We start from the raw sequence: 27814 nt of genomic DNA on the forward strand, positions 1-27814 counted from the left end.
AGGTTGGGCTTGAGAGGGGCTGGACTCCCCTCTATTCCACTCTTGACTTGCCCCTGGTGAGAGGCGCTGGACTCCCCTCTATTCCACTCTTGACTTGCCCCTGGTGAGAGGTGCTGGGCAGGTGTGGGTCTACTTATGTGCTGATTTCACACGGCCGCCATTTTGAATGGAAAGCGAGGCAGAGGAGGCAACAAGCAGAAGCATTAACCTGAGAGGCTGAAAATGCTGGATACATATTACTAAACATATATGGTACATTACAGCGTTAATCAGTGGGGTATGAATATATTTTAGGTCCAAGCAGAGTCAGGTACTTCACCTCAAATGGATCATGGGTTTTCACATAGAAAATAAAAATCTTCAGCACCACTGTGAGGAATTATAGCAGGAGGCAGCTTGGTTATATGAAACATCCTCACTACTGTAAATCCATGATTCTGCAAGAGTGTGTTTTCTAAATTTGAACTTAGCTTCTAAGTGTCCCGGTTACAAGGAAATCAAGGGAAAGACAAACCTTGATCACATTCTCGTCTTTGATAAGATGTACATCATGGTTCACAACAATATGCCACACTAGCATCAAAGAATTTTGTGGAATTCATCCCACCTCAGCCTCGTTTTCATTTTGAAAATGGTGACCTCTGCGAAATAAGCTAATAGCCCCCCCAATTCAGTGCCAGAACGTTGGAGTTCACCCCAGTGAGCGAGAGGGTTACCTCCCTTCCACTTCAAGTTGGCGGAGGGGGTCTGACTGTTTATGCGTATGCACCGAACATCAGCTCAGAGTACCTGGCCTGCTTCGAGACCTGGGAGGGGGGCTGGGAGGTGCCCCCCATGGGGACTGCATTGTCCTGCTGGGAGACATTAACGCTGATGTGCGTAGCGACAGTGAAACCTGGAAGGGTGTGATTGGGAGGAACGGCCTGGCCAATCTGAATCCCTGTGCTGCCCACAGTGTGTCCATAACGAACAGCATGGTGGAACATAAGTGCTCCTGTGACCGGAGCATCCTGGGCCGCAGGTCGATGGCCGATGGCAGTCTGATGGGACTGGCAATTTGCTACTTTTAATATCTCTCCTTAAATGTTTCATGTTTTTTTTATTTAATTTTTTATTGTCATATTTAGTCCTACGATTTTACTTTGTGCATTAAGCATTTTATTTTTTATCATCTTTTCTGGAAAGCACTTTGAATGACCTTCTTGCATGAAGATGTGCTATACAAATAAACTTGACTGAAACCGACATAAAATATTCATTCTCTACTCATTTCAGCTTCTCCAGTTTACAGCTGGGATCCTCCAGTACAGCAGAGAGCAGCTTCACTCCTGAGTCTCCTGGGTGATTGTAGCTCAGATCCAGCTTTCTGAGGTTTGACTTCAGAGCTGAAGTCAGGGAAGAACAGCCTCTCTGTGACTACAAGCCTGACAGCCCATTGAAAGGAAACCACAAAATTTCAGACAAAATACAGGCAGCAGCGACCTGTCAAAACACCAGTGCTGACGTTGCCAGTGACTGGCCTGGACCCACCAGAGCAAACAGCCCTTCAGCACCCCCCCCCCCCCACCCTTCCCCCATCCCAGGTCTCCCTGTTGCTGATAAAAAGCTGCCATTCAGGGGTAATATTCTGCACTTGGGTTTGCCTGAGTGCCTCTGTTCCTGCAGCTGCCACACACTGTTCACTGAAGCTCACCTTTTAGCGTCAATGACTGTAATAACAGACATAAATGATCAGCTTCTAAATTAGACCATCCAGTGAGAGCGACCCACTGCGTCAAACAACTGGACTCTCTCATCCCCAGTCCTGCCAGAGGAAGAGCACTGAGGACAGAAAAATGACAGCAAACAACATTCAGCATTAGACTCTAAAACCGTCTGTAATGTCTGTGTTTATCCAGTGGACCATAAACTAAAATAAGCTTTCCTATTTCAGTTTCTTTCAGATGTTATAAAATAATAAATAAAAAATCATAATAATTAAACCATGCATTACTGACTATCAGACAACTTCAACAAGTTACCAAATGGATGCAAAATCAAAGATATTCATTTGCGCCTGGCACTAACCATGTACTCCTTCACAGTACTAAGCCATAGAAAGGGCCCCAATGAAACCCCTGCATTCCTGCATCGCAGATACTCTAATCTCAGCATTTATAAGATTATATTTGTACTGCCTGCCAATTTTTATATTAGATTAGACTAAAAAATGAGAAATATCTATATGCACAAGTAGTTTTTCCTGATAAGAAGGATGACATCAAGACTGTCAGCATTTACACATCGAATTATGACATATCTGAGTAGCCCAGACTGTCCGGAAAACAAAGCCATACAACATATGTGGCTGACTAATGTACATGCAGTGTAATAAGCTTATAATGAAATGGATAGAAAAACGCTCAATAATACACAGGATTCAAAGGGTAAATAAGGTGCATCATGTGGAAGAGAAGTTAGGTGGCATGGGGGTGCATTGTGAGTTTCATCTGGTAGCTAGAAAGGAACAAACATTGCTACATTGCTCAACCTTTTTGTAAAATTATTTATTTAAAAAAAATCTTTTCTTCTTACACTATAATGGCAGGTTTAGGACTAATACAGTACAGTCATAACCAGTATCAAGGATTCTATGCATCGCTACACAGAGACAAGTCCAGATATTGAGCCCATGGCTAAAATTGTGGTTTACTTACAAGTGCACTTTGCTGGGCAGTGGGGGTGTTTGTCCTTCTCTGCTCACATTTTCCCCTCTTATCCTGTCTTCTCCTCCGCAGCCCTTCCTCCTTCTCTCTGTTGCTCCTATATTCCCTCCCCTCCAGTCATCTATGTTCTCCTTCCTCTGCGGTCTCTCCTCTTCTCCCATTCTTCAGTTATACTGTCTTCTCCGCTCTCCCTGTATCCCTCCTGTCTTCTGGTCCTGTCATCTCTTCTCCAGTCATCCCCTGCTTCTCAGTCATCTCTGCATCTTTTCTCTCATTTGTTTGCTTATTCTTTGATTGTTTGTGTTATTCGTTAACCCACCACCCCATGCTGGATGAGTCTTAATGTTTTTTGTTCTTTTTAAAGTTAGGCTTCTTCCTTTGTTTTTGTGCCATATCTTCTGCCCTCTTCTGGTTGCGGCAGTGCATGACATGGGTGGAAAATAGGGTTTATTACAACACACACATCAAAACCAAAAGGATCAGGATGGATCCAAAATAAACTGCAAATGACCAGGAATGAACTAAATGATGGAATAAACACAACTAGAGAACTATATACATACATACAACATACAGCTATAATGAAGCATCAAAGAACAGAAGCAGAACAGGCACTTAAATACACAGCTAACAAGACACAGTGCAGGACAGTGAGAATCATAACCAATAACAAGGACTGAGGGCAACCCAGGAACAGCACTGGTGAAATCAAAGTGACCTTTCAGCCACATGGTCAGCTCTGCATCGCCCTCTGCTGTTTGCATTAGAAGCTGCTTGAAATTCCCACTCTCCTTACCAACACCTCGAAAAGCCAGGCCTTGCCGTGCCAAGTACTTAACTTCAGAAGATTTTTCCTCACTTGCTGCTGCTCTTTCCAGCTCATCTGAAGGTTGAATATTAACAGGATTGATCTTCTGAATCCATGTCATCAGTGCTAATCTGTGGCACTGCCTGTCTTTATGTGCACTGAATTTCCACAGTGCCTTTTCCAGTTTCACATGCCAGTCTTCACAAGAGCTGAATGTGTCTTTCATGCCAGTTTAGACATTTGTGTTACAAATTATTTTGCACAGTAGAAACAAAGAACCCCCCTTAAGACGAGGGGGGGCTGTAAGGGAGCCCAGTGTGATCTTTAAACCATTTCTCCTGAAAGCAGGGTCTCCTGTTTGATAGACGTGACATTTACATTTGGCTGATTTGGTGAAGGTCCAAGCTCCTCCCCCCTCCTCCCTAATACACCTTCATCTTCACCTGCCTGTCTGCTCTCTCTCTCTCTCTCTCTCTGCCATTGACTCACACTCAGTCTCCCTGATTAAATGCTGTATCTGAAATACACACCACAGGCCAAACTAAGAAGCATATTAAACTAACATCAGGATCAGGCTGCTGTGACGTCATTATTCACTCTTAACCATCAATATTTGCTCCTTTTCTCACTCCCCTCCATGTCGCCTGCATTCTCTGCCGTCAGCAGCCTCTTGCTGTCTCTCCCTCTTCATCTTTACTCTCAGCACAGCAGAGTTTACATGAAAGCAGTTATCAGTAAACAAGTGGTGTTTCTTGGCATGATGCTCAGGAATGGATTTCTAAGGATTTGTTATCTGAATGGGATGATTAATATATGAAGAACCCTTGACTCACATACTGTATACGTCTATCATCTGACTGGCACTAATTATCTCACTGTCTCTACTTACTTTCCTGCTTTTCTGTGGTTGCCCAAAAACTCACGATTGTCACACTTCCTCTTCATGATGACAAGCTACTCACTGTGAATAAAAGCTGACTGTAATAAAACTACCTGCATTTAAATCATACATTAATGACACAAAATACCTTAAAGTATTACTTACTTACTTATTTTGCACAGTAGAAACAAAGAACCCCCTTTTGGGGAGGGGGGGGGGGGGCAAAGTGAAAGTGATGTGGAAAATCGCCTCTTACCACTGAAAGACATGGGGATGGGTGGTGCTAATAATGGTACTGCAGCCAGCCAGTAGGGGGCGCTTGACATTTAGGGTTTTCACCTATTAGAGATGTTATGGTCTCCTTGTTTTTTGCAGTCAATGCTTTGATCACAGAATAAATGTTAAAGAAGTGAGCACTTCTGTCATGCTTTAGTAAGATTAGTAACACACTGCTTCAGATTTCAGTGACCTGATCTCTGCTTGCAAAGAGCCTGAGATGGACCTCAAAGGTTTAAATATACATTTGCAGAAAAATGAAATGCTATGTGGCTCAGTGGGTGGCGCTGTCTGGGGATTTGAACCCCCATTACTGCATGTTCGTACCTTGTTTGTGCTGGTTTGCCTGCTGTTTCTGCCGCAGGTGAAAAAGCATACAGGCAGCTGAACCGGTGTCTCTAAACAAGCCATTGTGGGTGCAGGTCATAAGGCGATTTCCTACTGCACGAACTTGGCCCAATTGAAGGTCTTAGGAGGTAGTTCCTGAACCATTTTTTAGTTCCAAAAAGAACATACTTTTTTCTCGACCAAGACTTACTGGGTGGGGCTTATAGTAATAAACTTTTCCTATTGGTTGACCACAAGCCCCAGCGCCAACTTGAAAGTTTCATGGAAATGCAGGAAAAGAGAAGTGGAGCAAAAATTGAGCAGATGGATTTTTTTTGTAGCTCAGTTACACTAAAGGCATCAATGAGTAACTTTTTTGCTTCTGTCCCCAAAGTTCTGCATCTGAAAATGCGATTGATAACGATTAGCGTAATGAAGAAGTGTATATTATGGACACTGGACTGGAGCATTGTCAGATAACCTCTCAGTTATCCTTGTGTGAGAAATATACACAGTCACATATTGAGATTATATTAGATGATGTGGTCTTGAGAGTGGGGCGGCATGGTGGTGCAGTGTTGCCTCTGGGACATGGGTTCGAGTCTCCGCCTGGGTCACATGTGTGCAGAGTTTGCATGTTCTCCCCATGTCGTCGTGGGGTTTCCTCCGGCTACTCCGGTTTCCCCCCACAGTCCAAAAATATGCTGAGGCTAATTGGACTTGCAAAATTGCCTGTAGGTGTGCATGTGTGAATGCATGGTGTGTGAGTGTGCCCTGCGATGGGCTGGTCCCACATCCTGGGTTGGTTCCTGCCTCGTGCCCATTGCTTCCGGGATAGGCTCCGGACCCCCCGTGACCCAGTAGGATAAGCGGTTTGGAAAATGGATGGATAATAATAATAATAACAAATAATGATGATAATCATTGATGTCCAATGACTGCCAGTTACTGTAAACAGTAAAGTACACGTAACTGGACATGTCTGTATTATTTTGGTTTATACTTATTAATCCATTAATTCTAACTTTTGTACTTTAAATGGACAGAGTACAGTTATTATTATTAGGAAAAGTATTGTGAGGGAACGCAAAACTATTGAGAGGAAACACAAAACAATTAAAAATATGTTTTCTCACCCTGACATCTAAGGGACTCCATATACTGCAGATGATCTATAGAAAAAAATCACAAATACATCACTATCAACAAATATGTGGTTTTATTTATGATGTATGAAATCAAAATCATTGGGACTCAAAGGAAAATGGCTCTTCGCAATTTTCTTTTAAACTGTAATCATAGGCAAATTGATTAAATATAAGTATTGATTTATTTCTATGACAACATTGTATATAATACTTATTTTGTCACCCTGGTCTATTTCATTGCACATAAGAGAAGGCACACAGAATAATAACCAAAGGGTGAAGAATTTGATTGTGATTTTATTTTGAAAGATCACTTTATTATGGAAGGCCATTTGGGACTTAACATCTACTTTGACGCCCATGCCAACACGTCAAACAAATTATGTCTTAACACGTATATTACTTACGTGTTAAGCCATTCGGACATCTTAACACGTCTTAAAACTGCATGTTAATGCGGCCAATTTGAACCTCTTAAGACGTTTGTACCTTTAATGCATCTATGCTATTGGTTGGCATAAACGTACACACCCCTTTTGACGTAAGGGCTATACGTATGCAGTTCGTACCCTGTTAGTTGTAGTCACGTGGTCTCTATGTTCAGCCATGTGAGTCCTACGTTGTTATTACGTATAGGCAACTATACGTGACTGTGATGTTGTATTCGGCACAGTCCATTTGTTGGAGGGGTGAATCACGGGTTTATTTAAACTGGCAGAACAGTTATCGTTAAATCTTTGCAAAGTATAACTGGTAGTTTTAACATTTAATGAAACTGGAGCAAAAATGGTAAATCTGGCTAATATTGATTTAATTGCACTGGTGTCTTTGTGCTGAACAGTGCAGATGAGCTAAACTTATCATTTTGATCACTTTCTGTTCTGCATTATCAGCAAAAACTATATATTCAGCAAGGAACGTATGTAGTTATTCATTTATTTGTAATAAGGAGTTTATAGTGAACGGTCATAGCAACAGTATGAATGGCATCAATAATTTAGCTGCCTTATATTTTACCGGATGTACGTCGCATAGCCATTCTAGATATCTGAAATGACAATTGTGGATAGGAAGAATGTCATTGTGGATATCTGAAATGCTCTCTTTGACTAGGAAGAATTGAATTAGAGATATCTGCAATCTGCATATCCAGTCTAGCGATTAAATGTTAAAACGCCTTGCCATACTTTTGCATGTATTGTTCCTGTGCTGCAGTATTAAACTATTTTAAAATGCAAAATAATTATTCTGTGACTGCATTGTTAATTTTTTTCCCACGTATTTTAAACAAATCTAATAACAGAGTAGATGAATTGATCATATTGAGGGGTTGTGCCATTGCCTTTCTCTGTCCATGTCCTTGTGTTCTACACCACACCTTTGTTTCCTGTAAACCTGCGTTAGGCTCTTTCTGTACCTTTCAGACACAGAAACCTTTTCTTAACATGGATTTATAACTGTCTTCTCACTTGAGTATGAATGATGCTTAGATATAATCTATATAATATAAATTTGATATATACTATATATGTGCACCCCACAGAAATCTCCACAATTGTAGAGATACATATGGTCTCTATGCTTTTCCTAGAGAGCCCAGGCATGAGACACAAAATAATCAGTTTTCCACAGCATTTTCCTCCAAGCCTTCTCTAGTTAAACCATAGAGACTATACCATCTCGCGTAGTCACTGGATAGCATGCAAAGAGCCATTTCTGTGGTTTTTGTTCTCTTGCCCCATTCATCACAATCGCGGTGGATTAAAAGAAAAAGTCAAAAACAGTACTGTGTCATGCTATGTGCAATAGGATTGCAGATTAGCTTAATGGACAGTCACCCCCGTTTAATTTTTTTACAGTTTTTCTGAATACTTAAACACTAACAATGATTCTTATAAAACTATTAATAGTTATAGCAAAATTACTCACTGTTTTGCACTCAGTTTGCACTTTTGTAACACACAATTTGCAAATGTGTAAATACAATCCACTGCACAGCACTCTTTTTGCGGAACTGTAAACACAACTCACTGTTTTACACACAATTTCTAAATGATCAACACACTCCTAGTAAAACTATACACATTTATGGCTATTGTTTACACTACTTTGCCAGCTGTCTGGCCACACTGTCACATGTGAAAACGGTTTTAGATAATTAGTTCACTTTGCAATCAGCATGAGCGCTATAAATAAGCCACAGGTACAGTAAGCTTTCAGTGTGGAGAACAATGGAGGGAGAAGGAAGACTGAGAAGAGTGAGAATTAGAGAAGGGCAAGGAAGAGGATGAAGACTAGGAGGTGAATTTAGAGGATGAGGAGGTGAAGAGGAAGAAGGAAGGGTAAGAAGAAAAAGAATAACTGATGTCATCAGAGCTACAACAGTGGATCATGTGATCAACCATGGAATGACCCTGAGGGAAGCTGGCCAATGGGTTCAGCCTGACCTGAGCCGCTACGCTGTAGCAGGCATCATAAGGACGGTTCCAAATGAGAATCGGTTAGTACAGTTACTTCACAGTACGTTTTGTAATAGTACCATACTCTAATGAGAAACACAACAATGCTGTACAGGTAAAAACTGAAATGGTTACTCTACAGACCTGCTAGACATCCAGAATCTGGGGGCAGAGGAAGACTGTTCACTTAAGAACGAGAGACCCATATAGTCAATATGGTGATCACAAATAATTCCATTAGGCTACGAGAAATACAGCAGCGCATAATAGAGGATGACACCACCTTCCGAAACATAAACAATGTGAGCATCTCTGCATTATCTCGTGTACTGGCATGCAACAGAATCAGGATGAAGCACATTTACAGAGTCCCTTTTGAAAGAAACAGTGAACGCGTTGGCATGGCAGGAACATTACTGGACACGGTGCCATAACCAATGTCCCAGGACAGCGTGGTGGTAACATAACTATGTGTGCAGCTATAAGTCAGAACGGTGCTGTTCACCATCATGCAACCCTGGGCCCATGTAACACTGCACACATTATTACATTCCTGGACAGTCTACATCATATGCTCACTAATGTTCACAGACCAGTTATGTCATCATATGGGACAATATTAGTTTCCATAGGACTACTTTAGTTCGCAACTGGTTTACAGTCGCCCACTCTTCACTGTACTCAACCTCCCGCCTTACTCTCCATTCTTGAATCCGATTGAAGAATTCTTCTCTGCCTGGTGCTGGAAGGTCTATGATCGTCATCCCCATCAACGCATGGCTCTTTTACAGGCAATGGAGGAGGCATGCGAGGATATTGACCAGGCATCATGTCAGGCCAGGATAAGGCACTCCAGGAGAGTTTCCCCGGTGCCTTGGTCTAGAAAGCATTGCATGTGATGTTGATGAAATTCTGTGGCCGGACCCAAAGAGACGACAAGAATGATTTTTTTTCTCTCTCTCAGTGAAATTGTATGTTGTCTTGTGTTTCTTTTGATGCATGTGAGAGAGAGATGGAATACCGGTTCCATCAAATTGACAGGTCGGGTCAAAAGGTCACTTGTGGGCGGGGCTTGTGTAGGCGGGGCTGTGGTGGTACGATGTGACGTCACGGGAGTTGTATTTATTATTTATTTCATTATTTATTCATTAATTATTTATTATTTATTTTAAATTATTATTTATTATTTTAAATTATTATTTATTATTATTATAAATTATTTTAAATGATTTATTTAATTATAATTTTATTTTTAAATTATATTGAGGAGAGTGCTATATTGAGGAGAGTGCTTATGAGTGTGTGTGTGTTATTTTAATAAGTTATTATTTTGTCGGGCACAGCCGTGGCCGAGCGGGGGTGGGTTACCTGATGGAGCGTGAGCGTACGGCGTGTCTGGTGTTACGGTACCGCGGTAAGGTCCCGGGCTTTGGAGAATCAGCAAAGGCCTTAGAACCCTGTGTCTGGTGCGGTACTGCGCTAAGGTCCCCGCGGGCTCGGATAATCCTCGGAGAGAGCGATGCCGGAGAGCTGAGAGCCGTGCCGCGGCGCGAGTCTGATGCCGGAGAGCTGAGAGCCGTGCCGCTGCGCGAGTCTGTGACAAACTCTGAGAGACTGAGACTCTGGGAGAAAATGATAAAGTTGGAGCAAAGAATGAGAGGAGGAGGAGGTGGAGGGTCTGTCGTCCAATAAAAACGCTTGGCGCTAGGTTTGACAATGTATGTGTGTTTCTTCCTCACGCAGGCGTTTGTATTACATCAGCGTATGGTGCCACACTTTTGAAGGCCGTCTCTAACGACTTGGGCCATACATGCACCCCCCAGTAAAATCTGATTGAAGTTTTGTTTTTCATATATGACCTCGCACAAGTACAGATATGGGTTAATAGAGAAACGATATGAGTGCACCTGGTTAATTGCAATTAAATAAACTAGTAAAGACAAAGCGTTGTATTACATCAGCGTATGGGGCCATACTTTTGAAGGTCATCTCTAATGACTCGGGCCATACATCAAGTTGGACATTTTGTCTCCCAGTAAATCCTGTTTTTCATACATGACAGTACAGATATGGGTTAATAGAGAAACGATATAACTGCACCTGGTTGATATTGCGGCGAGCGGGGGGGCCTATTCCTCCTAGGGCAGAGGCACAAGTATCTTCGAGGTCTTACCCTACCTGCCAGCCAAAGAGGTTCATCCAGGCCTTACCCGGTGAGTATATTATTTCTTTTATTCGCGTGATAAAAACGCTAATTAATTAAATTAAATTAAAAATAACATTCTAATAATAGGTATTCTCTGTTTTTTTCTACGTACAAGAGAGAGACTGCGCTGACCGGTCAAGAGAAAATCTACAAGAGACCTGAATCAACAGGTATGGACGGAGCATCACCACCACCGGCTATACCCGAAGCCTTATTAAATGAAATAGACATTATCAACAATGCTAATAATGAAAATGATGAGGATTACTCTGCTCAACACGACTCGCCACCCGCGGCGGCCGATGAAACGGTGGCCCAAGAGCCCTGTTTTCTGCCATCCCTAGAGACATTAAGAAGCATGTTAAATGAAAGGGGTTCTGAAGCAGAAGCGGGGCTACCCCCCACCGACGAGGTCGCATGGTCCCCCGCGGATTCTGAATTGTGGGAGGCCTTGTCAGACGCAGAATTTCTTCTCGATGCTGAGGAGATTGAAAATGAATTGGGGCTGGGACAATTTGAAAATTTTGAACAGGAAGGTGGCGGTGGTATCAGTGACCCCCAGCCTGACGGGGTCCTTCATCGGCGCAGATTCAATAACGTACAGATTAGACGGATTCTAAATATCCCACGACCTAGAAACGAAGGCAATTTCCGCGAGTACTACGAAAATGTAATCGAGGGGTTTCAAAATATTGTGAATGAGGCGATACCTTACGCCGCATGGGGAGCTTATATACAGGTCACCCTGCGCGCTGACTTTTTAAACGACGAGCTGTCGCAAATTGTACGGTATGGGGAGGGGGAGCTGACAGACTTACAGCAACTGCTGGATCGCCTGGTGCAGTCTAATCAAGAGATTTTAAACGATTCCAACCTAGAAGTAATCGTAGACGTAATAAATATCCCACGCGGCGGCGGGAACAAACGTAAACTACAGACCATGTTAGCTTCAGAAATAATTTCTAAAAAAGCCAAACACATGTTTATCATTAATAACGACACTAACGCGTGTTTCGCCATAAACTTGGCACATCTGCTGCACGAAAACTTGGCTGACGCCGAGGCTGAAAAGCTCGGCCTGGAGTTACAGGAGAAAGCGGGATTCAGCCCCGACCACACAGTCGCGTTGAATGACATTATCATTTTCGAGAAAATCATTGATTGCAAAGCAGTGGTGTATTATCAACAACCTTATTCAAACAATCTCCAAATTTACCAGACACCCACACCTACCGACGGTAGACGGTTGGTGTATTTCTTTTTACACAATCAGCATTTTTACGGCATTAAAAGCGTAAAGGGGTTCTTAGGCGTGAGCTACGTTTGCACGAGTTGTTTCAAAGGGCACGACTCGCCTCAATCTCATAGCTGCGAAAAGTTCTGCAGCGTCTGTCAGACTAATTGCAAAGAAGGTGAAAGCACACCAATGATACTGTGTGAGCGGTGTAATTTCAGATGCTTAAATGACACATGCTTTGAGCGTCACCGTACGCCACGGGTCTGCTCAGTTAGGGGGGAGCTTGCTAGCCCCTGTGACAAGTTCAGAAAATGCAAAGCTTGCGGGCTCAGATACTACCAAAGTCCCGAGAACCCAAAACCGCACTCGTGTAAAGCAGTAAAATGTAATATCTGCGACGCTAAACTCCACACACCAGAATCAGACATATCCACCCCACATCTCTGCTATCTAAATCCTCCCGAGAAGCCTAACAGAGGGGAACGGGCCGAAAGGGGTGAGGGGAGTAAAAAGGCCACCGAAAGGGGTGAGGGGAGTAAAAAGGCCTCCGAATATGTGTTTTTTGACTTTGAAACATCTCAGAGGTCGGGTACCCATATCCCGGTTTACGTGTGCGCCATCTCCGATCAGAACGAGACAATGACCGCCGAGGGGCCCGACTGCGCGCTACAGTTTCTCAGACATTTTAGGGCGCCCTTCTATAGAGGCGTCTGTTTCATTAGTCACTACGGAAAGGCATTCGATAATTACATCGTACTGAACGCGATGGTGAAGGAAGGCGTGGAACCGCGTGTGGTGTCACAGGGGAATAAAATCATCCTCATCCTGGACAGCGTGTTTGAGCAAAGGTACATCGACAGTCACTCCTTTCTAAGCATGCCTTTGAGAAAAATCCCCGATGCGATGGGATGCTCGACTCGGATGCGAAAAGGCTATTTTCCGCATCATTTCACAGACATGGAAAACTTTAGTTTCGTGGGACCCTACCCCCCTCCCGATCAATTTGGGCCCGATCAAATGCCCACCAAAGAACGCGACAAGTTTTATCAATGGTACGAGGGTGTAAAGCACCAGACCTTTAATTTTCACAAAGAGATGATCGCTTACTGTAAAAACGACGTAGAGATTCTGAGAGAGGGCTGCTTGCGCTTCCTGCGGGAGTTTAAAACGCTCACGGGTTGCGATCCCTTCTCAGCGGCCACCATCGCTTCGGCTGCGTTGATGGTTTACAGGACAAATTTCCTCCCCAGAGATACGATCGCGATCCCGGATGTATGGGATTACAGGAGGCAATACAAAAGTTATTCGAACGTGTCCATCCAGTGGCTGGAATTCATAGGGCGCACGCGCGGCATCGAAATTCGACACGCGCTGCGCGGGGGTGAAGTGCGTGTGGGGCGCTTTCACCTAGACGGATACGCCGAGATAGAGGGGGAGAAATGGGCTTTCGAGTTTCTAGGCTGTCAGTTTCACGGCTGTCCTACCTGCAACAACGAACACGATATCTGCCCCCTGACCCGCGAGAGCTTCGGTGCCCTGTACGTTAAAACAAGGGAAAAACTCGAGGCGTTGCACCAAGAGTTTAATATGAACGTGGAATCCATCTGGGAACACGAATGGGCTCACGCTAAAACCCACGACCCACAGGTACAGCGTTTCCTGTCAGACTTCGAGACCCCTGAGCCCCTACGCCCGGGAGAAGCGCAGTTTGGGGGTCGGACGTCGGCGATTCGCCTGCGTTACGACGTCACGGGGCAAGAGTGCGTCCACTACGTGGATTTCACGTCGCTGTACCCGTACACTCTGGCTAAATGTGAATTCCCGGAAATCATTCATTCAAATTTTAAGCCTCTGAATGAATACTTTGGTCTGATCAAAGCGACGGTGAACACCCCGCGCGAGCTGTTTTTCCCCGTCCTACCCAGCAGACTGTCAAATGGGAAACTCGTGTTTACCCTCTGCAGGACGTGCGCGATCGAGAACAGACAGGAGGGGGCGTGCGGGCATTCCGACGCCGAGCGGGAGCTGACAGGTGTCTGGATCTCCGCGGAGCTCAATCTGGCTTTAGACAGGGGCTATTCGGTCGTGAAGGTGCACGAAGTGTGGCATTTTCCCCAGACCAGCGGCGAGCTGTTTAGAGATTACATTAAAACCTTTCTCAAAGTGAAGCAGCAGGCTTCGGGCTACCCCGACGACGCGACCGATGACGAGGGTCGCAGGGAGTATATAAACAACTATCTCGAGCGTGAGGGGATCGAATTGGAGCCCGATAAGATAGTGTCTAACGAGGGGAAGAGGCAGGTGTCCAAACTTCTGCTTAACTCCCTGTGGGGTAAACTGGCGCAGAGAAGCAACATGCTCCAGACATGTATAGTGTCTGACCCGGGGGAGTTTTTTAATTTTTTCTGCTCGGACCTGTCCGAGATTTCCAGCTTCGCGTTTGTCAACGACGAGGTCGCCCTCATCCGCTGGTGTTACAAGTCTTCCTACAAAGTGCCGCCAGGAAAGACTAACATATTCATAGCGTGTCAAACTACCACGTGGGGCCGGTTGACGCTTTACAAAGAACTGGAAAAATTGGGGCGGAGGGTGCTGTATCACGACACTGACAGCATCGTGTACATAAGCAGGCCTGGTGAATATGAACCGACCTTAGGCAATTACCTGGGCGAGCTGACGTCCGAATTAGCCCCCGACGAATACATTGTTTCTTGGGGTGCGCTGGGACCAAAAAGTTACTGTTACCGACTCAACAACGGGAAAACACAAATGAAATGTAAGGGTATAACTCTAAATTATGAAACCTGTCAAAAGGTAAACTTTGACAGTATGATCGGATTGATTGAAAACTACATCGGAGGCTGTAGGAATAACCCCACTATAATGACGCACTACAACAAAATCGAACGCAACATGAAAAGTTTTCGCCTGTTTAATAGGCCTCTAGATAAAAAGGTCAGGGTCGTCTACGACAAACGCAGATTGCTGACTAGCGGGGAAACTCTGCCTTTTGGTTACTGAAATGTAAAACTAGCAGCATGGTCTTTAAAAACCTGTTAAAGTTTTTTCAAACATGTTCATTTGTTTTAAACTGAAAAGTTTTTCCAAAGATGTTTTTTAAAAATCAAAGATGTACAACTGTTTTAAAATGTTCATAGTAAGATGTTTTTTAAAAATCAAAGATGTACAAATGTTTTAAACTGAAAAGTTTTTCCAAAGATGTGCAAATGTTTTAAACTGAAAAGTTTTTCTAAAGATGTTTTTTTTAATCAAAGATGTACAAATGTTTTAAACTGAAAAGTTTTTCTAAAGTTGTTTTTAAAATGTAACTTGTGTATGTTTTTATTTTCAAACTTGTGTACTGAAATGTGTTGTACATTTATCACAAGAGTTTCTATTAAAACTTTCACCCACGCACTCTGTGTCTGTGAAAGCTGACACCCCTGCAGCACCAGTTTGCACGTGTGTGTGTGTATGTGTTTGTGTGTCTGCGCGCGGAAAGATTTAAAAGATTAGGGCAGTATTTTCCGTTTCATCAGTTTTTTTTGCAAGACGATGGGTAGCGGCGTGAGAGAAGTCGACTTTGATCACCGTTTAGAATTGCCGTTTACGGCTATAATCGCAGGGGCGAGTTCTTCGGGGAAAACCTATTTCACTAAAGAAATGCTTTTAAATCAGAGTCACTGTTTCATAGGGGCCCCTGTTAAAAAAATTGTGTGGTGTTTCGCTTCCCATCAGCCGCTGTATGATGAACTGCGCGATCGGATCACCGAAATTGAATTTATACAAGGGCTTCCTAAAAGGTGGGAGGACGAGGAACGCTTCCCCTCAGGCTCCTTGATAATCATCGATGATTTGATGGACAGCGCGTCCGAAAACAAACTCGTGGCAGAAGCTTTCACGAGGTTCAGACATCACCGACAAATCTCGGTCATCTACCTGGTGCAGAACGTATTTCACCAGGGCAAGTACAGCAGGACTATAGCCCTAAATACTACTTATTATTGTCTGTTTAAGAATGTGCGAGACAGAATGCAAATCAAAGTTTTAGCTCAGCAAATGTTTCCTTGGCAGAAAAAGTTTTTTCTAGATTCTTATCAAGAGGCGACAGGGCCACCGCACGGTTATTTATTGGTCGATTTGAGAGCCACGTGCCCAGAAGAGTTCCGACTCAGGACCGGATTATTACCGGGGTCGCTACCCGTCGTCTTTCTACCGGCGAGCCATTGATTTATCACTACTAAGCTATGTCCGAACATCTCAGGAAACACCTGCCGACCCTTAAAGTTTTACAGAGGACGAGGGGGGTGAAACGTAAAAAGATTCTTACGGCTGACCCATCTAATGACATAATTTTGGCTCTCTCCGAAATCTGTCTCAATCTCATAAGAGGCCGTATACCTTTAACCGTGGCTCAATTTAACAAGCTGAAGAAACAGAAAAGACTGATTAAACTTTTCGCCTGTAAGAAAAACAGCGTTGCTAGGAAACGCAAGGCAGTGCTTCAAAGAGGAGGATTCTTACTACCGCTCTTATCAGTGGCTCTGCCATTCGTTACAAGCCTGTTTGCCGGTAAGACGGCTAATTAGCTTTTTACCAACATGAGCGAAGTGAAAAAAATGTTCATGCTGACCCCCCAACAACTCCGTACGCTGACCCAGAGGGGGACCCCGCATACCATCGGCGAATCGGCCCAGGGCGAACTTGAAAACCAGATGCACGGTTTAATAAATCAGCCGGGTATGAATTTGCATGAAAAAGTAAAGAGATACAATCAATTGCTACAGAGGTATCTGAATCTAGTCCGAAAAGAGGAACATCAGGGGCGAGAAATTGTTCTTACTGAGCGGAAAGAAAAAACGGAGGAGGAGGAGGAGGAGGAGGGGAGACAGCCTGACAGCGGCAACGCGACTAGGGACAAATCTGTACAGGAAGTTGTCCAGCAAGTGGCTCCCAGGGCTAGAAAGAACGTGGGGTACATCATGCAGAAACTGCTCGATTCCGACGGGGCGGTACGTTGGACCCAGTCGGGTGAACTCATCATCAGAGATAGACCCATTAAAGGTTCCCATATTTTAGATTTGATGAAAACTTTATCACAGCCTAAATCCCAGACCGTCGAATATCCTAAAGGCTGGGATCCCTTTTTAAACGTGATATCTGAATTAAACATACCCCTCACGAGCGTGGGTAACATCCAAGCCAGGAAAGCCCTGAGCCATCTTAAAGATTACGGCGGAAGGGGTCCCCCGCCAGCCTCCTCCCCTCCTGTGAAACAGAAGCTCGGGAGACGTAGAAAACGTATTATGGACGACTCGCCACCCCCGCTCGCGGGAACCCCTCACACGCAGCGCGATTCCTCCCCTGAATATCGTTTATGGCCTATAAAGGGTACTCCTTATGCTCCGTGGATAGATTACAGCGATTAAGTGTTTTATATACGTGTGGAAAAAAATTAAAATGCCTGTAACGCAGCTGTTAATAAAATGTTAAATTTATTGAATAAAAGGTGTCACGTTTTTATTTTTTCCCCCGACATTAACCTAACAACCCTAACAATTTTTTATTTTTTTTTTACCCCAACATTAATATAACAACCATAACAATTTTTTTATTTTTTCCCCCATCATTAATCTAACAACCATAACAATCTTTAAATAGTTTTAAGGAACATACATTTTGCAGCTTTGAAAGTTTATCAGCATTAACACGGCTAATACACTTGTGATATTTCTTGATAAACTTGGATACTAGAGCGTCGTTTTTCCTCAAGTCGTCAGAGTACAACATCATAGTCTCTTGAAATGAAAGGCCCTTGAAGCGGTGGTAGAGGAAAAAGGCGACGTGGGCCCCGCACGTGGAAGAAAAGTCGGGTTGAACTTGACGCGTATTATACCTTATTTCGGTAGCGTGCATCCCCAAGAAGCGCATAAAACTCTTTGGGTAGTAAGGGGAATCGGGGGGATAACCGTAAGAATCAAAGAAGGAGGCTTTGCCCTCTTGGGGCTCCAAAATTATCCCGATCCAGTGTTCACCCTCTCTATTCTGGTCATGCGTGTTTGCGACCAGAAAAGCGGGCCTGGTCTCTATGCGGGCGGGTAATAAATCGCTAGGCCACAAAAAAGCACTCCAAAAGCATCCCCTAGCAGGGGGCGTAAAAGGCATTCCAGCTGGTGAGTGTTCATGATGATGATTAAAAGTCCACCAAAACCTGTCTCTTGGCGTTTATTTCAATCACGCTGTCGAAGCAGGCGTAGACGATGAGACTCATGGTTCGAGGTAGCGGGGCTCTGAACCTTAAATCCAGACGGCACGTGCCGCTGATGGCGGGTGACAGGGTACCACCGTCCAGCTCGTCGTCTCGGGAGAGATTGAGAGCAAATAGCGAGTATCCGTTTTCAAAATCCTCGCGGTTAATGCATAACGGCGAATCCCTTAAATGCCTGTTTGTAGCCAGGAAAAGGTTGTAAAACTCTCTGACCGACTGCCTCGCGTTAAAATCGGGCTGGAACGGTTTGCTGGGTATGTGTCGGCCGTTGACGGAGAGGCTCAGAAATTCCAGGTCACAATGCTGAAACCTGAACGGGTTTCGGTTTCGCGTACCCACGAACGCCGCGTGGTCCACGATCCCCAAAACGATGTAGCGCGGTAAGTTGCCCAGGAAGAGGTTGTCCTGCGGGCAGACCTGCGATTGCGCGGGCAACGTATAATTTTTAACGACTACCCTGCTTATAGGGTACAGGGCGTTTGCTTTCAGGAGAGCGGCCGCGTGACCCAGTGACACCGCCGGGGAGACCTCCACTTTTTTCACAAACAGGCTGGCCCTCAGTATTTTCAGCTCGTAATCGGTGTCATTTCTACACATGAGGCTAAAGTCGCTTTTAGCCTTTACAAACTTTAAGCGTATATCCACGTTGTTTAACAGCATCCGTTCACTGAAAAAAATATCTGCGTGTATAGGGCCCATTACAGAAAATTCCCTAGAGTTTCTACAGAAGGCGGCTCGCTTCTGCAACCCCACATTAGGGCCCTGCGCGGAGACGTCCACGCTATCCAAATCGGCTCCGACGTCTTTGTACCAGAGCCCTGCCGAAAACTGACTCTCTAGCGTATCTGTAGAAAAATTGAGCAGGGTCTCTATGAATGACCTATAGGGGTGCGTGGCCGACGAAGAACTGATCAGGACGTCGTTGAGACTCACATCCAGCTGGGAGAATATGCTGTTTAGCGGGTACTGTATAATACCACAGGGGTCGGCGTCAACCAGGGGGGCTCCATCGGCCCTAACGATCCTGAGCCTTAGATATAGCAGTGTAGAGTTGAGGTCCAGATAGAAATTGCCCGACCCCGGTATTAGGAAATCCAAAACATCCTGATCGGTAATGGAATTTAATGGGTTGATTTCTACATAATTGGTCTGATCTATGGATAATTGCGTCATAGGGGCCGCAAATAGATCTAGCTCAGATTTGGTGCATTCTGCTGAGAGGCGGTGAGCTAGAGCCATTCTTGATTACTTGGTGTTTTCTCTCTCTCTCTCTCTTAAAATATGTCCCCGGGGGGTTTCCTGTTTCTCTTAGCCTGTCGAGACTTGGGAATCCTCACGGCTCTGCCAAGTTTATTTTTTTTTCTCCGATGACCTTGGTGCTGCGGTAGAGGGGCCTGGGCTCTCGTTCTACTCCCCCTCCTCCGAGAGAGGAACAGCAGACCCGACCCTTCCTGCTTGGGGTCAGCTGTGTTTGTAAAACGGCCGCTGACTACAGAGCTGGCGAGATCCGATCCTATTCCTTTGACCGCCGATTTCAAATGAGGTTTCGCTATATCGACCCCACGCTTAAGAAAGGGTAAAACAAATCTAAAAGCCCTACTGAGCATGGAGCCCAAGCCACGCCCGTACATCACTGGGCCCCCCGCAAAACCGGGGAGCCCATGTCCCGCCTGACTGGTGTAATACGAAATAAATCTCTGAGGATTGTGGTACGCCATGCTCCCCCCACCACCACCACCACGTGCGCTTTCTCTTGTTTTGTTTTTAAACGGGGCGAAAGTGTAGCTTGACGATCGTTTTTCCGTAGGAGAAATTAATCAGAGTATTTATCTCAATATGCAAATTCTGCAGGCTCTGCTTGTTCACCAGTACATAGTGCAGCTTGTGGAACGGCAAAGTGACTACGTCGCCGAACGCACCGTCTATTTTAACGGTTCTGAGGAGCGGGACTACAAATTCCCCCACGTGCTGCGGTTCCACGATGTTACAGTAGACGTACATATTGTAGAATCCCGCGTGAATGTCGCCCGGGTAGGGTGAGGTCGACCCGCTACCTCCTCCTAGGTTATACCAGTGACCCGGCTCAAAGCCCAGCATGTAGGCCAGAGTAGGTTTAAATTGGATCTTGTACTTCTGGTTTCCCGTTATATTAACCCTTCGCGTAATCTCGTTGTATGAGAAGGAAACTTCACTACCTAATTTTTTTAACGTAGCGTCCATCTCTGTCACAATCTGTTTCAGAGATTCATAATAGCCGACTTTAATTTTCCGAGAAAAAAGGAAAGGCCGATCCACTAAAGGATCGGCCTCTCTCTTTGCCTCCGCCTCCGTATCCCGCAATTCAAAACTATTTTCCGGGTATGTGATATTTCGCTACGTGTAACAATACATGATTTCAGCCAGCGCTACCTCGTAAGGCCCCCGTAGCTCTATAGGTCGCGATAACATCACAGTGTAATCCGAACTCTTGTTATCGGGGAAGATGGAGAGACAAGAGTTTGACGGCAGCGTGAGGTAAAAAGAGGGGCGATCCTCCATTTTTCCCCCTCTTTTCTATTAAAAAATTAAACCTGTATCAAGTCCGACCGCGGTATCCACGAATCGAACCTTGAGGGCCAACCCTGCCAATGTACTAAAATCCACTTTTTCCCCTTTCTGTCGGTCTTTGAGCCTATAACCTTCTCGACCTTGAACGTGCGTCTCGGAGATATTTTGATTTTCTGCAGCTCCGCTTCATAGAATGTCCCCTCTAGTATTTCGCCGCGCACGTCCCTCAATTTATACACCGGTGGGGATCTGGGCACACGGTCGCATATGACAAAGTACTCATCGGTGAATGTCTGCTCGTACTTTTTGTCAAATATCTGACTATGCTTGGAGACTCTCACGGTGTCCCCTATGTTAAACTTAAAATGTGGCCGTGTGCTTTTTTTCTTCAGAGGGCCGTATAGATTATCAAATACTAGATGAGCATTATCGAGCGTGACCTCGGAAGGTTTCATTTTAATAGCGCTGTGAAATGACTGGTTGTACCCCTTTAATAGATCGTCCAACACGTCCACATATCTCCGAGTGTTTTTAGCCGTAAAGTACCTGTACATCCTTTCTTTTAACGTTCGATTAAATCTCTCTACGACGGAAGCTTTAAGTTCACTAGCCGTAGTGAAATGGGTGATTTTATGAGTTTTTAAAAGTTTCTGAAAAGTCCCATTTAAAAACTCCTTACCGGCATCCGTCTGTAGCTTGAGGGGGACGCCCCCCTCGGTTAAAATAGAATCAAAGGCCTCCTTTACAGCTTCCCCAGTCTTGTTTCTTATAGCACGCGCGTAGGCTTTTTTAGAAAAAACATCAATCACCGTAAGGAGGTATTTTAACCCGTCGTTGTATTTGGCCAGCCCTTGCATGTCGCATAAATCGGCCTGCCACTGATACATGGCTCTCGGTACAAACACTCTGTTCCTAGGGAAATTCTTTTTAACCGGTTTATGTAAAGTATAACTGTCTTGCATAGACAGCCAGTCTCTGATGTCATCACTACTCACTTTTCCACCCACCCCTCTCTTCAGTCTGGAGAAACCCCCGTATGACCCCGGCTGGCTGGGGTCATAGTACGAACGGCTCAAGACGCGAGCTGTAGTCCTGGCAACAGACATGCTTCACACACAGTGAGTGGGAGAGAGCGGCGAAGTGCCGTTTTATAGCTGTCTGTGGAGGGGGGGATGTTAACAGACTGAGTGAACATCAGTGAAATTCTGTTTTTTTTTTTTCTGTATTTAACCCATATTGTGTAGAGTTTGTGTATTATTTAATATTGTGTATTATTATTATTTTACAAAAGAGTTTAGCTGGGGTGGGGATCGAACCCACGCGGACATATGTCCATTGGATCTTAAGTCCGACGCCTTAACCACTCGGCCACCCTGCTCAACATATTTGTCTATTATTTACAAAGACACTGGTATTCAAGTTTTAAATTTTTTTTTATTATTATTATTATTATTATTATAATTTTACATTTTTTTTTTTATTAGTATATAATTAGTGAAAGATATATATTTTAAAAATGTTAGTATACAATTCGTGAAAGTTACATTTAAAAAATGCTGGTATACAATTTGTGAAAGATACATTTAAAAAATGCTGGTATACAATTTGTGAAAGATACATTTAAAAAATGCTGGTATACAATTTGTGAAAGATACATTTAAAAAAATGCTGGTATACAATTTGTGAAAGTTACATTTTTTAAGATATATTTAAAAAATACTGGTATACAATTAGTGAAAGATATATATTTTAAAAATGCAGGTATACAATTAGTTACACCCGTGACAGTTGTTGAGGAAGATTAGCGATGTCACATGCATTAAGGTGGATATAGTGGCTTTTTCAACGATACATGTATGCAGAGTAGAAAGCAACTGATTAACATCGATAGGCTGGTTATCATGAAATTTATAGGCAACTACATCTACTATTAAAGCGTAAAATACAAAAATGTGATTACAGTCAAATTCATTGTCGGGGATACAAGATAGACAGGCGCGTATGAGACTTTCGGGGGATTGTCTTTCTCCCTCTGCCATCAGCTGAGTAAGTAAATCCATCCCCCGCTGATAATTTTCTCCGACTTGAGCAATCTCAAATAACACTCTATGAAAGCAGCAACAAGCATGATCATCCCTATCCCCACAATCGCTTTTCTTGTTTTTATCAATAGCATGCATCAACAGTGGACTAACTTTTTCTAAAAAAACATTTAACATAAACCGTCGTAAGAGTCTCCCGATACCGTTCCCCATCACAAGATGCTTTTGTTTTACTCTCAGGCCTCCCAACGAGTCAGAAATTCTTCTTCCAGGAGCTGCTTAAGCGCGGGGTTCTGTTCAAACAGATCTTGTTCCAGTCGACTGATTTCCAGCATGCCGTTGCGGGCCTCACGCAGATCGTACAGGATAGCTTCCACTGCCCCCTCCAACCTGCCGACGGCCGCTCCGATGCCCAGGGTCGACAGAACGTGGGTCAAGGCGGGTGTCAGCCGGTCGGTCCAGAGGTCACGCAACACAGAGTCAAAGTGTATGTAAAAGTAATTTCTACCTGGGGGAAACAAACAAGGGTGTTGTCTCTGACTGGGGTGCCGCACTTCACAACCGTAGCAGTTTCTCTCTTGATATTTCCTGATGACTGAGGCTAAAAGGCCCACTATCATAGCCTTAATACAAGTCAGCATCCCACGGCAGAGAGCCGGTCTGGAGAGAAGCGTGCAGATCTCAGGCGCCGGAGAGTCCTCTCCAGGATCAGAGGCCGGTGTTGATGGAGGGGACGGGGAGAGCTCCCCGGCGTCAGAGGCTGGTGTTGGTGGGAGTTCCCCAGGATCAGAGGCCTGTGTTGCAGTTGTAGCCTCATTGTCCCCGCTTTCGTCGTCGGAGAACACACTGTTGCTATAATTTGCTGATGCTGCCATGATGTTGTTGATGTTTGTGAAAGGGGTTGTAACGGAGTCCACTTTATATATAGCGACGGTGGGTGAGGGGGAGAGGGAGTGGGGGTGATCCTTACGGCGTAGGTTTTTTCAACTCTTGCATCTCCTTACGCCCCCGACTCTCCTTAAACATCGCTTGGAAGTAACCGGACTTTTCTTTAATCACCCGCATCCAAATCACAAACGGTATCAGCAGCCCAAAACAGTCGCATTTAGGCCGCTGCCATATATTCAGCATTCTCTTGTCCAGCTCCCCGGTCGCGTCCCACTTCATGAAGGTGCTACGTTGTTTACGAGCATCTCTATAGTACATCTGCATTCTTCCCTTGTCCACCTGAATGTCGGGGTCGGGGGTCTCCTCCATCAACGGAGCAACGATAGTCTTCAAGTTTCCCCATTCCGTTTCAGAAAAAAACACCTGATAAGGGTCGTCTTTCGTGGGGTCTGGGCCGTCTCCGATGACCTGAAAGACGCGCAGATCCTCCGCAGCGTTGTCAAAGAGGCAGACCAGTTTATCCCCGTTGGGCAGCTCCCAGGTAGCTCTCGGGTCTTCCGACGGGCGCATCATAGGTACCCGTCTACTTGCCGTATCAATCATCCTAGGAGCCCCCGGAGGCTGCATAACGGTCTCCTGCTCCTGCTGAGTCTTAGAAGGTGAGGCTGAATCTTTCATTTCGGTAGTGCTGGACATGTCTGTATTTTTTTAAGAATTAGTGTTCCCCCTACATCGCAAAGCTCCATATATTCCCCGCTGGTGGGGGCGTGGTACGGGTGATAAGGCCTGGCGCCTCTACCCTAGGAGGAAAAGGCCCCCCTCCCCGCTCGCCGAGGGTCTCCCCAGGTGCAGTCATATCGTTTCTCTGTTAAGCACTGGGAGTCGAGGTGTCCAACTTGATGTATGGCCCGAGACGTTAGAGACGACCTTCAAAAGTATGGCCCCATACGCTGATGTAATACGCTTGCGTGTCTTTACTAGATTATTTAATTGTAATTAACCAGGTGCACTCATATCTGTACTTGGGCGAGGTCATATACGGGGAACAAAGCTTCAAACTGATTTTACTGGGGGTGCATGTATGGCCCAAGTCGTTAGAGACGGCCTTCAAAAGTGTGGCACCATACGCTGATGTAATACAAACGCCTGCGTGAGGAAGAAACACACATACATTGTCAAAACTAGCGGCAAGCGTTTTTATTGGACGACAGACCCTCCACCTCCTCCTCCTCTCATTCTTCGCTCCAACTTTATCATTTTCTCCCAGAGTCTCAGTCTCTCAGAGTTTGTCTCAGACTCGCGCAGCGGCACGGCTCTCAGCTCGCCGGCATCAGACTCGCGCCGCGGCACGGCTCTCAGCTCTCCGGCATCGCTCTCTCCGAGGATTATCCGAGCCCGCGGGGACCTTAGCGCAGTACCGCACCAGACACAGGGTTCTAAGGCCTTTGCTGATTCTCCAAAGCCCGGGACCTTACCGCGGTACCGTAACACCAGACACGCCGTACGCTCACGCTCCATCAGGTAACCCACCCCCGCTCGGCCCCGGCTGTGCCCGACAAAATAATAACTTATTAAAATAACACACACACTCATAAGCACTCTCCTCAATATAGCACTCTCCTCAATATAATTTTAAAATAAAATTATAATTAAATAAATCATTTAAAATAATTTATAATAATAATAAATAATAATTAAAAATAATAATTGAAAATAAATAATAAATCATTTAATACATAAATAATTTAATAAATAAATAATGAAATAAATAAATAATGAAATAAATAATAAATAAATACAACTCCCGTGACGTCACATCGTACCACCACAACCCCGCCTACACAAGCCCCGCCCACAAGTGACCTTTTGACCCGACCTGTCAATTTGATGGAACCGGTATTCATTCTCTCTCTCGCGTACCCTGCCGCAGACACTCTCACACACACGTAAACTGCCGCAGACACTCTCACACACGCGTATCCTGCCTCAGGCACTCTCACACACACGTATCCTGCCGCAGAGACTCTCACACACGCGTATCCTGCCGCAGAGACTCTCACACACGCGTACCCTGTAACAGACACGCTCACACACACGTACCCTGCCGCAGACACTCTCACACACACGTATCCTGTAACAGACACGCTCACACACACGTACCCTGCCGCAGACACGCTCACACACACGTACCCTGCCGCAGACACTCTCACACACACGTACCCTGTAACAGACACGCTCACACACACGTACCCTGCCGCAGACACTCTCACACACACGTATCCTGCCTCAGGCACTCTCACACACACGTATCCTGCCGCAGAGACTCTCACACACACATTCCCTGTCACAGACACTCTCACACACACGTACCCTGTAACAGACACGCTCACACACACGTACCCTGCCGCAGACACTCTCACACACACGTATCCTGCCTCAGGCACTCTCACACACACGTATCCTGCCGCAGAGACTCTCACACACACGTTCCCTGCCACAGACACTCTCACACACACGTACCCTGCCGAAGACACTCTCACACACACGTACCCTGTTACAGACACTCTCACACACACATACCCTGTCACAGACACTCTCACACACGCGTACCCTGCCACAGACACTCTCACACACACATACCCTGTAACAGACACGCTCACACACACATACTCTGCCACAGACACTCTCACACACACGTACCCTGCCGAAGACACTCTCACACACACGTACCCTGTCACAGACACTCTCACACACACGTACCCTGTCACAGACACTCTCACACACACGTACCCTGTAACAGACACGCTCACACACACATACTCTGCCACAGACACTCTCACACACACGTACCCTGCCGAAGACACTCTCACACACACGTACCCTGTCACAGACACTCTCACACACGCGTACCCTGCCACAGACACTCTCACACACGCGTACCCTGTCACAGACACTCTCTCACACACGTACCCTGTCACAGACACTCTCACACACGCGTACCCTGCCACAGACACTCTCACACACGCGTACCCTGTCACAGACACTCTCACACACGCGTACCATGTCACAGACACTCTCACACACGCGTACCCTGCCACAGACACTCTCACACACGCGTACCCTGCCACAGACACTCTCACACACACTCCATTATATGCGAGTCCATTATAACAGGATTATACTGCACCTTCGACGCCACCTAGCAGACATACTTATGAGGGGATTGAGGTATGGACGTTTTGAAAGGTATGACAGAAAGAATCTTTTTCTGTCAGTTACTTAAAATGCTAGTGCCAGGAGTTTTCAAAACATTATACAACATTGACTGGAATCAAATTCAACTACCTGATTAAACAAAAATGCTTTTGTGGCAATAAACATTCAAGGTGGATTTAGCGTAAAAAGAAGGATGGTTATAATGAAATGAACCTTATCCCAACTGTAAGATATGGTGGAGGTTCTGTGATGTTGTGGAGCTGATTTTCCTCCAAAAACCCTGGAAACCTCGTTAGGGTACATGGCACTATGGGGTCCATGAGATACCAGGACATTTTATATCAAAATTTGGCTGCCTCTGCCAGGAAACGAAAACTGGGCCTTCATTGGATCTTCCAGCAGGACGGTGATCCTAAGCACATGTCCAAATAAACATTAAAATGGTCAGCTGACCGCAGAATCAAGCTTCTGCCATGGCCACCTCAGTCCCCTGACCCCACTGAAAACCTGTGGGCTGAGCTGAAGAGGAGAGTGCACAAGAGAGGGCCGAGGACCCTGGGTGATCTGGAGAGATTCTGTAAAGAGGAATGGTCTCAGATGCCCTGCTCTGTATTCTCCAACCTTATAAAATGTTATAGGAGACTCAGTGCTGTTATACTGGCAAAGGGAGGCTGTACAGAGTATTAAAAGCAGGGCTGCCAATAATCGTGGCACATGTGTGTTTGTTGAAAATAATTATTTCTTGATGAAGGATTTGTTTTTCTTTGAATACATTTATTTCAATGAAAGGTTGGATTTTTCTCATTT

The 27814-nt window shown here is 45.0% G+C and overlaps 1 non-coding gene across 1 annotated transcript; it reads right to left on the reverse strand.

The window, feature by feature from the left end:
• Window positions 1–22156: 22156 nt before the first annotated feature.
• Window positions 22157–22239, reverse strand: trnal-uaa (transfer RNA leucine (anticodon UAA)). The gene has a single exon. It is a non-coding gene; the product is annotated as a tRNA-Leu (tRNA).
• Window positions 22240–27814: the final 5575 nt, after the last annotated feature.

This window comes from Brienomyrus brachyistius, unplaced genomic scaffold (genome assembly GCF_023856365.1).
Source record: "Brienomyrus brachyistius isolate T26 unplaced genomic scaffold, BBRACH_0.4 scaffold48, whole genome shotgun sequence".
NCBI classification, from domain to species: Eukaryota; Metazoa; Chordata; class Actinopteri; order Osteoglossiformes; family Mormyridae; genus Brienomyrus; species Brienomyrus brachyistius.